Genomic DNA, 12,487 nt, shown 5'->3' on the forward strand with positions numbered 1-12,487 from the left:
GAATCTTTTGAAAGCGATATGGACAATTGCCTTCCCCAATCAGAGTATGTGTCCCGTCTCCAAACATCTCGTCGTCTATGAGGTGCCAAACCCTAATCTTCCTTCCTTTCTTCAAGCCTTTATAGCTTGTTTGAGGTATCTCCAGCCGACGCATTACTAGTAGTAAAGGGCCTATGTCAACTGGACATCGAAATTCGACAATAAGCTGTACATTACTCGTTGAACGATTGTGAATTCAAAACAAGTAACAGATAATTTGTCAAAACTGCGTTTAACAGACAGGAAACTGCAGAGACCAATATTAGACACATGGCATAGTCAAGGAGAAGCCTATCACGCTGGACAGCGCGGGCCGGTACTGAAGTAAACACACTGGACTCGTACTCGGCCGGACAATGATTCAGATCTCCGAATGGCTACCCAGAATTGGGCTTTCCGTATTTTCTCTTAATCAGCAAGGCAAATTCCGGGATGATTCCTCTGAAAACGAAACGGCCGAGTTCCATTAGAGCGCGAGCTCCGTCACTAATGACAACATCATCGAAGCGACGCTAATCCCCTATCTTTCTTCGTTTCTTCTTCCGAACCTGCTGTTCGCGCAAAGGAGATCCTTTTCTTTTGTCCTGATATTTTACCTCTATTTTTTTTTCTCTGCCCCGGCGAGAGTTCTTATCTTCCGGGAGGAATGCTGTGGATGGCATGTGTCACTCATTCGTGAAAGCCACGTCGTGAGAGTTGCCGCGTTTTAATCGTTCGTTTTAGTGTCTTCCTGAGGTGAAGATTGGGAATAAGCCTGGTATTTGCTTAAATTGATGTGACAACACGTTTAGAACATATATAAGCTGGACGATACAACAGGATAGCCGTCGTTAATCGGGGAAGGGAATCTGATCCGGCTGTAGCTCCCTGTCCTGTCCCGCATGCTAGTATTGTATGCGTTACCGGTTACGGTATACGTTCACGTAAAGAAAGAGCAGGCGTAAAAAAGAAAGACACGAAACCCTGTATGGATACGGGACAGCATTTTCCTCACTGTCCTTACATTATCTGATACCAGCGTAGCGTAGTCACAAACGTCGAAGTGTATATAAGATTTCACTGTCCACAATTATGTTACTGCAGTTCACCAGAGCCACAAAAATTTTAAAAATAATCTGCTGGCGTCATTAGGAAAGCTTTCCGATTCACGTGACAAACATAGTTTCTGCGTAGACTGACGCAGTCCAAAACCTTACATACATCGTTCATGAATCGCGCTTTGTTTTTCAAGGAGTTTAGCGTGGAAGCGTTAACACGTGCGTCGTTCAACGTCCCCCACCCTCTCGCCACTAAAATGTACACGTATCTAATGAATAGATCTTTAAGTTCTTTTTGTCAAAAATTTTCACAGAAACGGACAAGAACTACTGTTCAACGAAACGATCTTCCTTTCGAGAGAACGCCTTAAACTAATAAAATAAATTACGTACAACGCGACAATTTCCCCTAACAAACGGAGCTTACACTTTTTAAATGGAAGATGCCAGCGTTGAGACACTTCCACCGTTCACAAATAAGAAGGTATTCCGACTGAACGGCTGCCGAAATGAGAAACGTAATTTCTTTGGAGTCGATTTATAAGAGGCTGAATCAGAAAAGAATAACTCATGTGTCACAAGAAAATTAATAATGAACATAGATCAGCAGAATTAGTACAGATCATAGCCCAAATTGTCCTCGACACAATACTACTATTGAACATAGTCGCCATACATTTGTACACATCTGCAATTGTATCGTTGAACTCGGGCATCAAGAATAGTTTGGAAATGTGTTTTACTTCTTGACTCATTAACTGAACGCTGTTTTAATCCGAATCACGCAGAACGTGTATGGGGAGGCTGTAAACGACAACAACAATGTGCAGCATTGGGGGAAGAAGTTTGGTGACGGAGACACGAACATTGCAGATAAACCGCGCGGTGGCCGACCGACGACATCTGCAGCAGATGCCAATCGAGGGCGTGCTCATGATGTGATTGGAGGAACATCAGTTCACAATCAACAGCTTCAAAATCATTCTGAGAAAAATGGATCATGAAGAAAAGCCCTGATTTTTTGGAACTGGTTTTGATGCCTGGTTCAACGATGGAGCAAATGTGTAAAAAATGCATGGTTACTGTGCTGCACTGTAGTCGTACACAGAACAGTTCAGGCTGTAACATTAATTCCGCTGTTATATGTGCATCATTAATTTTTTATGATACAGGAGGCATTATTTTTTGATCCACTGTCGTAACTTTGAAGTTTTTTTGAAGCTACAACGACATAACGGTCTTGACAGCGCATTTGATGGTCATGTTAAGATAATGCTGCTGAGGTCTGTAACACTTTATAAGAAACGCTCTGGATTTACTACGATCTTTTTTTAAGAAGACACCAATTTGTAACATCCAAGAAGGATTTTTGTTCAAGCTTATCAGGTGTAATCACGAAATCTAATTCTGAAATTGAGAGACCTACTTGTCGCCAATCTTATTCTGAGAACGAGAACAAGTTCTGCTTTATGTATGTAGCACTCGTATATTAATGACACAACGTAGTTCCAGCGAGAGGCTTCCACCAACGTTCTCTTCATCAGGAATGATTGAGATCTATGACTGCTTCACCAGAGTTCTTACTATGAACCGGTCCATCTCTGATCAGTTCTGTACTCGCTGTGACACGAAAACCGGTCTGATAATTCAACGAAAATGTCAAGTAAATTAACAATTTTTCTTGTCGGTCATGGCTTGTAAAATTTCTTAGTGAAGTTGTCTTGCATCCGATCGCCGGACTTTTCTAGTCTTAGTAACAAGAAAAAGGCAATAACGAAGTACATCGGAAACTTTTCATGGGTACAACAATGGCTCCCTCTAAAATTATCCTGTAACATACAGTTGGAACATAATGTCACCGTGTTAGCTTTGTAGGGGATCGGTAAAAAAAGGGCTTGTTAAACGAACACTACTGAAGCGAGGAACACAGATCTATTCTGATAGGGTACAAGAAATTAGGCGATCCTTTACGAAACCAAGGGTAGCTAGATGCATGGGCTTCTACTGAACACCTTCGGCTGAAGCCCAGACGCCTCCATCATAGTAAGTCCACCTACCAATGGCGACTCGACGGTGCCTGCGCAGGATTTCGGTTGTCACCCTGTGCTCCCAGACATCCCCGCCCACTCACACACACGTACACACACGCGACACACTGCCAGACGCGGAAATTACGCGCGGAACACTACACAGCACACACCAACTCTTGCCCGCCGCGCCGCGGGAGTGACTGAGGTCTCAAGACCGGCTGTAGACAGCAGCTGCCGCAACAAACGGGAACCGGCGGCGGCCGGTCGGTCACGTGACCGAGTCACTCAACTCGCGAAGCGGCCGGCCAATCAGCTGTTCTGCTCAGCGCTCAGCCAGCGTCTGGCGATGCCCCTGATCTCGGCGTTCACTGTCTCAGTGTTCCAGGCAGCAAAGCTCTTGGTGTAGCACAGACAAGAGGAACATACGGCGCCGTTACGTAGCACTGAAATCATGCCTGAGAAAACATTTAGATTCAGCTTTGTTCTCCATCGGCGGACTGACTCAATTCAGAGAGTAACTACAGTAGACAGAAATTTTTGTTTTCCTCTTACAGTGTACAGAACGATAATCACCTGTTTATTCGTACAATAACCGGATTCAACTGTGATCTACAGTCACAACAGCCACACTGAAGATCAGTGTTGCAGCGTAGAAACCCTTGTAACAAGAGCCGGAAGTAATGATATCTTTACTGAAGGGGTCGGCAGAAGAAAATGCCGTCATTTTAGCAAAGATTACTCTCATCTGTTGTATACCTGAATACACCACATGCTGATAATTTCACATTTACCGCTACAAACCACTGTCTACTTTACAAACTGTTCTGTCTTTTCCTATTTTTTCTTGTCTTTGAATTTAACCAAACATAGAGGACGCAGTAACTCATAATATCCTTTATTGATTTTTTTAATATTAGTCTTCTGTCTGGTTTGATGCGGCCTGCTACGAATTCCCCTCCTGTGCCAACCTTTTCATCTCAGAGCAGCAATTGCACTCTACGTCCTCAATTATTTGATGAATGTATTCCAACCTCTGTCTTCCTTTCAGTGTTTATCCGCTACAGCTTCTCTAGTACCATAGAAGTTATCCCCTAATGCCTTAATAGCTGCCTTATCATTCTGTCCGTCCCTTCTTCTTGTCAGCGTTTTCCACATGTTCCTAGCGTCGCCGATTCTGTGGAGAACCTCCCAATTTCTTACCTTATCAGTCCACCTAATTTTCAACATCCTTCCATAGCACCATGTCTCAAAGGCTTCGATTCTCTTCCGTTCTGGTTTTCCCACAGTCCATGTCTCACTACCATACAATGCTGTGCCCCAAATGTATATTCTCCGAAATTTCATCCTCACGTGAAGATGTATTCTACTAGACTTCTCTTGGCCAAGAATGTCTTTTTCGCCAGTGTTAGTTTAGTTTTTACGTCCTCCTTGCTCCGTCTGGCACAGGTTACTTTGCTGCCCAGGTAGCAGACTTCCTTGACTTCGTCTACTTCGTGATAACCAATCCTGATGTTAAAGTTTCTAGCTGTTGTCATTTCTGCCACTTCTCATTACTTTCCTTTTTCTTCGATTTACTCTCAATGCATATTCTCCACATTAGACTGGTCATTCGAGTCAACACATCCTGCAATCCTTCACTTTCATTGAATCAGTGAATCATTGACATCCTTTCACCCTGAATTTCAATTCCACTATTGAACCTTTCTTTTACTTCTCACGTTGATTCTTCTTGTGGATTAGCACAACTGTAAAAATGAAATCACTGATTGTCACTCGCTGTAAGAGAAAATGTGTTCTTGGTGTTCCCCCGTTTGTATGTATTTGACATCTTGTTGCACACCATTAGCTGCACGTAAAAATTACTTACCTGCCACAGTATTGGGTGATATGGTCCATTATCAGTGGATTATGGGACATATTAAGATTTTATACCTAACTGGCCCGTCGTTTAATTTAGACTTCCACAACACGTAAGTAATTTTTGCTACGTTAGTGTATACAGTTCTTGTGTTATCGATATAGGTACGCATAAGTTTCGTTGTTTATCCTCTTGGAGGCCAAGCTGAGATGGGCATCAGAGGCGCCACATGTGTAAGATGTACCTCAAGATGACGGAATGGACAGCGGACACAGTAACAAAATTACTCCTCGTGTACATACGCAAGGAGTAACAGGGTATTTTTTATTTTCATTTATTATTACAAAAAAGTGACCAAAAACACGCGACAAAACTACATCTTTGTTTCAAACGTCCCGCACTTTATTACTTTTTCAAATTTCACAAAAACTGTATTACTATTCCACGCTGGGAATAACCTATAGATTAAGCATATTTTTAAAAAAATTCAGATACGATTACCAGACTGCAGGTCTTTCGTCATGGACAAACCTCACTTTGGACAGAGCAACTTTAACTGCTCGGACGAGGCGGAAGGGCTTAATTATGACAAAATTACTCAGAAAAAAGTCCGAAAACGTTGTTGAAGAAACTATAAATGTGGAAAAGGTTTATTCTGATGGTACATTATTTTTGCAAAAAAATCGCGATTATCGCTTATTTTATAGTTCGAGTAAGTAAAATGGGCCCTTAACCCTAGATTACTAAAATACTCCTAGAATTTACGATTGCAGGTGGTACTAATTCGCGGTTCAAACAAATCTGGTACTGTCAGTACATGGTGCAAAACAGTGAATTTTGTAGTTATTCTGTATGTCACACACCACTGCGTACCTTATAGCTGAATCAATTAGCGCATAATCTACAAATGACTTACTCTGAATAAAATATGTAGTTGTAAAATTTACGATGGTTTCGTAAAAATGTAACGTTAGCTCTACCCTTAGGCAAATGTCGCAATAATTCCTTTGGAAAGGACAAGGTCCATTTCCTACCTCAGCTGTCAAAAGCCGTTTTTGTGCTACGTCTGTAATGACCTTGTCGTCAACGGCACGTAAAACCCTAAGCCTCATTTGTTCCTTTCCCGCACCTCACATATACACACTAACTGAATACAAAATAATTCGTCATGTTTTATTCGGGTCCTAAGTTTAATGAAAAACCTTTAAGAATTCTCATCCTACAACAATAAAAAAATTATTTGAATATGGCATAAATGGGAACGGAACAACTGACCGAGGGTTTCCGCTAACGCCGAGGCATTACTACACTAAAGCGTTCATCGAACCGTAATCTCACGCTGTTAAAATTTAATAGTCTCATTCGCAGCGTTCTTTTTTTTATTTGGTTTATTGCGATCGAACGGAAAGTATCGATAAGGTAAGAGCGCAACGCAGGGGAGCGCGCTGGATATTGCAGTCAATAAAGGGTGTGTAAACAGGGGGAAATGAACTGGGGCAGCTGTCCACCACGCCGCACAGTTCCACACAATAGAAGGCAACGTGAAGGAAATTTCATAAAAACTCATGAGATGGAGACAATGAGAACATACTATACGTTGTTATTTACGATTCGGTTGCAATACGTACTTTCGCTGTCCTTTATACACTGATCAGCAAGAACATTACGCCCACCTATCTAGTAGCCGGTATGACCAGCTTTGGCACGGGTAAGAGCGGCGATGCGTCAGGGTACGGAAGCAGTGAGACCTTGGTAGATCGCTGGAGAGTTGGCATCACACCTGCACACGCATGTCACCAAATTTCCGTAAATTCTGAGGAGCGGAACAATGAACTCTGGCGTAACATTCAATCACATCCAAGATGCGTTCGAACGGGTTCAGATCTGGCGAGTTGGGGCGGGGGGGGGGGGGGGGGGGAAGCTCATCAAATGGAACTTATCACTGTGTTCCTCGAACCAATCCATCACACTCCTGCCCTTGTGACACGGCGCATTATCGTGCCGAAATATGCCACTTCCGTCGGGAAACATGGTCGTAATGAAGGGATGTACGTGGTCTGAAATCAGTGTACGATACTCGTCGGCCCTCAAGGTGCCTTGCACGAGTTCCATTGGCCCATGCATGCCCACGCGAATGGTCCCCAGAACATAATGGAGCCGCCGCCAACTTGTCTCCGTCCAAAAGTACAGATGTCATGCATCTGGTCCCCTGGAAGAAGGCGGATTCGCGCCCTCCCATCGGCATGATGAAGGTACTTGGATTCATCAAGCCATGCAAAACTGTGCCACCGCGCCAACATCCAGTGCCGATGGTCACGTGCTCATTTCAGTCGTAGTTGCCGATGCCGTGGTGTTAACTTTGACATATGCATGGATCGTTGGCTGCAGAGGTCCATCGTTACGAGTGGTTGCTTCACTCTGTGTTCAGACGCCCTTGTACTCTGCCCAGAATTAACGGCTGATGTTAGTTCCACCACAGACCGCCGGCAGTCCTGTTTTACCAGTCTGCTCAGCCTACGACGCCCAAAATCTGCAATGAGGGGCGGGGGGGGGGGGGGGAGGAGGAGGAGGCGAGGGGGAGGGGCAACCCTACGACGTCTGGACGTGTTTCACCTTGGTTTCGCCACGTGTTGAAGACATTCACCACAGCACTCCTAGAACACCCAATAAGTCGTGCTCTTTCCAAACTCTCGTGCCGAGCCACACAATCTGCCCTCGGTCGAACTCAGATAAGATCCCGCGCCTTCCCCATTCTGCATACGGACAACACGCTCACTGGTACTGCAGGCACCGTAAGTGTGTGAGTAGCAGTCATTTCGCCATGTGAAGCTGTTATTGCCTGGACGGCTTCACATCGACAGCAGGTCGGTGGTCATAAAGCGCTGGCTGATCATTGTACATGTAATGTGATCGGATTGGGTTACATTTTATTATGATTTCGCAAGAACAGTTTGGGAACCACTACTAGTTTGTTTAAAATCGATGCGATACATCGTTTAAAATGCGTTGGATCATATAATGCTTCAGGACCTGTATGAGTTTTTTCGCACAGCTCTGTGCACAAAAAGATGAAAATGTTTGCAATTTGTTACAAAATGCGAAGCAACTTTCAGACCATCAGCGCCTGCTACAATAATAGACAGCTGACATTCGACACAAATAGATTAAATGTTATGCGTCCAAACAGACCAAAAGATGCAATGTCCTTTGACTATGCGATCGGCACGAAATACCAAGGCGTATTTTTCTTGGATCCCTCAGTTATCTCGCCAACAAGGTCAAGCAGACTGTACAGACAACAAGGCTGCGCCAGTGAAGCGCCAATCAGTGACACACAGTTAACAAGAATCAGCGTGCTCCTCTAGAGACTACAGAAGAACTAAAGAGGACTGGGAAAGACTAGGAAACCCAAAAGTGAAAACGTTGTCCTGCAGTGACAAATAGTAAGATAACCTAAATCTGCTAACAGGAAACACTACAAATCTCATAACAAAATGGTTAGTTAAAACAATAATCTTCGTTTTATAGACCACTGCTGACCCTCACATGAACAGTTAGAACATTTTTGGTTGAAAATAAACATTTAGTTGCAAAACAGGGATTTTTTTCTGTTCCTATCTACAGGATAAACATATGTGCTTTCAGATAAATTACAACTTCACTGTTTTCTTTTAAGTGGTGCTTGCTCCATGTAATGTTCAGAAGGTCTTAACTTACATAAATTGCAATAGCAACACTGCATGTTGTCCTTCTATTTACATAAAATTGTTCTATAAAGAGAAGTAGAAGAATACATTTACAACCTGCATAAATAAATAAGAAACTGAAAAAAATTGTAGCAAGTTCAAAAAATTTACTGCTTTCACTTTTACATCATTCACTTCCTCACACAAAGGATGGCACTAGGACGGCAGGTAGTTGCATCAACTTCGGACGAAAGTTCTTCGATAAGCAAGAAGAATAGAGATTAGATTCGGACAGAATAACAGCCGCGTGTTTACCTGTCTCATAGCACGACCAACTTAACTGTGAGCTCTGTTCAGTGCTGTCGTTCGTTAAGTATGATTAATTGTGCGCGTACGATGAATGTGTGGGCGGTGGCCACCCCCGTGGCAGGGAGTGCTTGTTGCACTTTCTCCGCGCTCGCCGCGTATCTGGATCTCGCCAGAGAGGAAGCAGATTCGCCCTCGGCCGCGTCCGTTCCCTCAAGAAAGCGACGCAATACTTTTACCAGCACTCCAACCGCGCGAGGACTCTGGTGTTAATGCACTCTGCTCGCAGGGGCTCTCACAGCAGTAGGGGGTCATTATCAGCACACAAGGGGGTACGTCTCTACCGCATCCTCCTGTTTGCGGTGTCTACAACACTACGTAATGACATCACGGACAAGTGGTAGATTACGTAGTATTTCATCACGTACTACTACAGGAGGGAAAATAACAACCGGTGAACAGATGAAAATTTCACTGGCGGTATACTAGAGAGTCGAGTTCACGTAAATTTGCGTCCACTGTCACAAGGGCACAGAGAATAATAATTAGTCCGCTGAATATACATAATATCTGAAACATTCAAGCTAACAGAACTGGTGTCAAGTTCACCAACAATTTTATTAAAACATTGTTCAGGAATACCGACGCAACTAGCTGCGGTAAAGAACAAACACACCAATTCGTGGTTGTGTTGGTCCAGCTTATTCTTGTGGAACGTGTGCCAGTGACTCGCCATGCTGAGACCACTTACGCATGTGAATAACCGGAGACAAAGGAAGAACATGACCAATGAATGTTTCATGGACACCTCAGGTAAGCCGGCACGCAAGTACACAAGGCACAGTCACATAGTCTGCAATACCAGCCCACCGTAGCATGGTAAACGTTGAATACAAATAGAATATAAACGTGTGTGTGTGTGGTTTGAGGTTTTCGGGTGCTAAACAGCGTGGTCATCAGCGCCCAAACGCATAGAAACAGGAACACATGCAGTGAAGGGACGAAGACTGACACCGAACAAGGAGAACGGCTAAAAGACACAGACCTGACGCAGTTCCAAATCCTCACATACAGAGGCAAAACAAGAGGAGAAGAAACGCACTAAAAGAGGAAAGGAAACACAAGGAAAAGAGAACAGAAATCGAAGTGAAACAAGTAGGTAATCGTGACTGGCGGACCTCTTACCTAAAACCTGGGTGAGCCAGTCACCCAGCAGCACATTACAATCCTCTCCCTAAAATAATCCGAGGCAACAAATTGGACAGGACACAAAACTGTAAGACCTTAACCACAGTCGTTGCGTCGTCTTGCAAAATAGAGGGCAAGTCCGGTGGCAAGGAAACCACCGCCCTCTGGTCAGAGAATAAAGGACAGGCAAGTAAAATGTGGCGGACCGTAATCTGGACGCCACAAGCACTGCAGATTGGGGGGGGGTCCTCCCGCCGGAGTAAAAAACCGTGCGTTAAGGGACTGTGCCCGATGCGGAGGCGAGTGAGAAGAACCTCATCCCGCCTGCATGACTGGTAGGACGTACGCCATGGCCGCGTGGCGGCCTTGACCAGACGCAGCTTATTTTCACCGACTGCCAGCCACTCCTCTTCCCATTGACGCATAACACGAAAACGCAAAAGGGAGGTAACAGCATGGAGGGGGACGGCACATTCAACAACGTGAGGGAGGGAACATGCATCTTTGGCAGCCACATCCGCCAGTTCGTTTCCCCTAACACCCACGTGCCCCGGCACCCAGCAGAAAGAAACCTCCTTCCCCTGCCGTTGCAGGTGGAGTAGGGCATCATGGATGTTCTGGACGACCGTATCCGCTGGGTACAAGTGTTGCATGGTCTGAAGGGCACTCAGGGAGTCAGAACAGATGAGAAACTTAAGACTGGGAACACATCTCATCTGCTCCAATGCCCGCAAGATCGCAAACAATTCGGCATCAAAGATGGTAAACGCTGCAGGAAGCCGTAACTTGACGACTCGATCAGGGAAAACAACAGCACAACCAACAGAGTCTCCCTGTTTAGAGCCATCCGTAAATACTGGTACATGGTCGGGATGCTGGTTTAAAATATCATAAAATAAGGAGGTAAAAACAAACGCAGGAGTGCAGCTCCTCCGGTACTCTGACAAGTCTAAAAGGACGCTGGGCCTCTGGAGCAACCAGGATGGCAGACGGGTAAAACCCTGGAGTTGGGGTGCCGCACGCTCCACACCAAGGGACTCAAGCAAATGCATGGCACGAATCCCAAATGGTCTCGTTGCCCTTGGGCGACTGGAAAAGAGACGTTCCATAGGCGGTCGGGCAACAGTAGGGTATGCAGGGGAGGTAGGACAGTAACACGGAAATATCAGTTTGGTTCCATAAACTAGTTTTCGAACTTTCTCAAGTTCATCTGCAGACGGAGAACGTAAAAGTTACATTATTTATTATCGTAGCGTGATGCAGGGTAATGGCTCCACGGGAAGAAGAGAAGAAACACCTTAATGTGTTGTCTGAGTGATACTTATCTGACAAGCTGCGTCGAAAAACTTATTTCTTTGTTTGCCGTGATGATCCTCTCTTCTTTCAGGCAGGTTGTGCCAAAAAGCTTTTTTCTCCTCAGTTCGATGCAGTAACTCTTGATCAGTAACTCCACCTACCCACGTAAACTTCAGCATTATTCTCTAATCTCACATTTCAAAACCCTCGTCGGCCGCTATGGTTGAGCGGTTCTAGGCGCTTCAGTCGGGAACCGCGCTGCTGCTGCTGCTACGGTCGCAGGTTCGAACCCTGCCTCGGCCATGGATGTGTGTGATGTCCTTAGGTTAGTTAGGTTCAAGTAGATCTACGTCTAGGGGACTGACAACCTCAGAAGTTAAGTCCCATATTGCTTAGAGACATTTGAACCATTTGAATCAAAAGCCTGCTACTTACCTCTTGTCTGTAATGCTGATCGTAAAAGTTTCACTTCCACATAAGAACGTAAGACTACACTTCAAATAACTTACATTCAGAAAAGATTCGTAACACTCAAATTTCGATTTGATGTTCACAAATTTCTCTTTTTGAGAAACGCTTTTCTTGCTTTTGCCAGTCTGCATTTTATAACCTCATTACTTTCGCCATCTATAGTTATTTTTCTGTCCGAATAGCAACACTCATCTATGATTTTTAGTGTCTTATTGCCTAATTTAGTTCCATCAGTATCGTCTGGATTTTTGTTCTTTGGTTTTGGCAAGTCGCATTTTTATGTCATTCTGGTACATTGGAAATTGTCTTAGTAGAAAGAAAACCAAAGAAATATGTTTTGGTGTTTTATTTCAAGAAGGAAAAAAAAGGAATTTCAAAGTCTCGTTAGGTCATAATATATTCAGTCATCGAAAAACATTACAACATGAGAAATGTTCCTAAATAGGGAAAACTTGTGGAGTAACTCCGTTATCTCCTAACCTTCCAATTTTCTTGCCGTGGCCTGTCATGCAAAAACATTAAGCTATAAACTTGGCGGGGCTTGACAAGTACAAAATATTTTATATGAACATTTTC

General features: G+C 44.2%; 1 protein-coding gene across 3 annotated transcripts in view; it reads right to left on the minus strand.

Annotated features, from left to right (window-relative positions):
* LOC126162664 (atypical protein kinase C) overlaps positions 1-12,487 on the minus strand; it is a 761,639-nt gene that overhangs the window by 660,015 nt on the left and 89,137 nt on the right. The window contains exon 1 of one of the 3 annotated variants that reach the window (XM_049919310.1): positions 3,134-3,286. The exons of the other annotated variants lie outside the window; for them this stretch is intronic. The gene's annotated coding sequence lies outside the window, so the exon portion shown is untranslated. Of the gene's footprint in view, positions 1-3,133; positions 3,287-12,487 lie in introns of those variants that run through there. 3 annotated transcript variants of the gene reach the window in all.

Source organism: Schistocerca cancellata, chromosome 2, assembly GCF_023864275.1.
Source record: "Schistocerca cancellata isolate TAMUIC-IGC-003103 chromosome 2, iqSchCanc2.1, whole genome shotgun sequence".
Taxonomy (NCBI): Eukaryota; Metazoa; Arthropoda; class Insecta; order Orthoptera; family Acrididae; genus Schistocerca; species Schistocerca cancellata.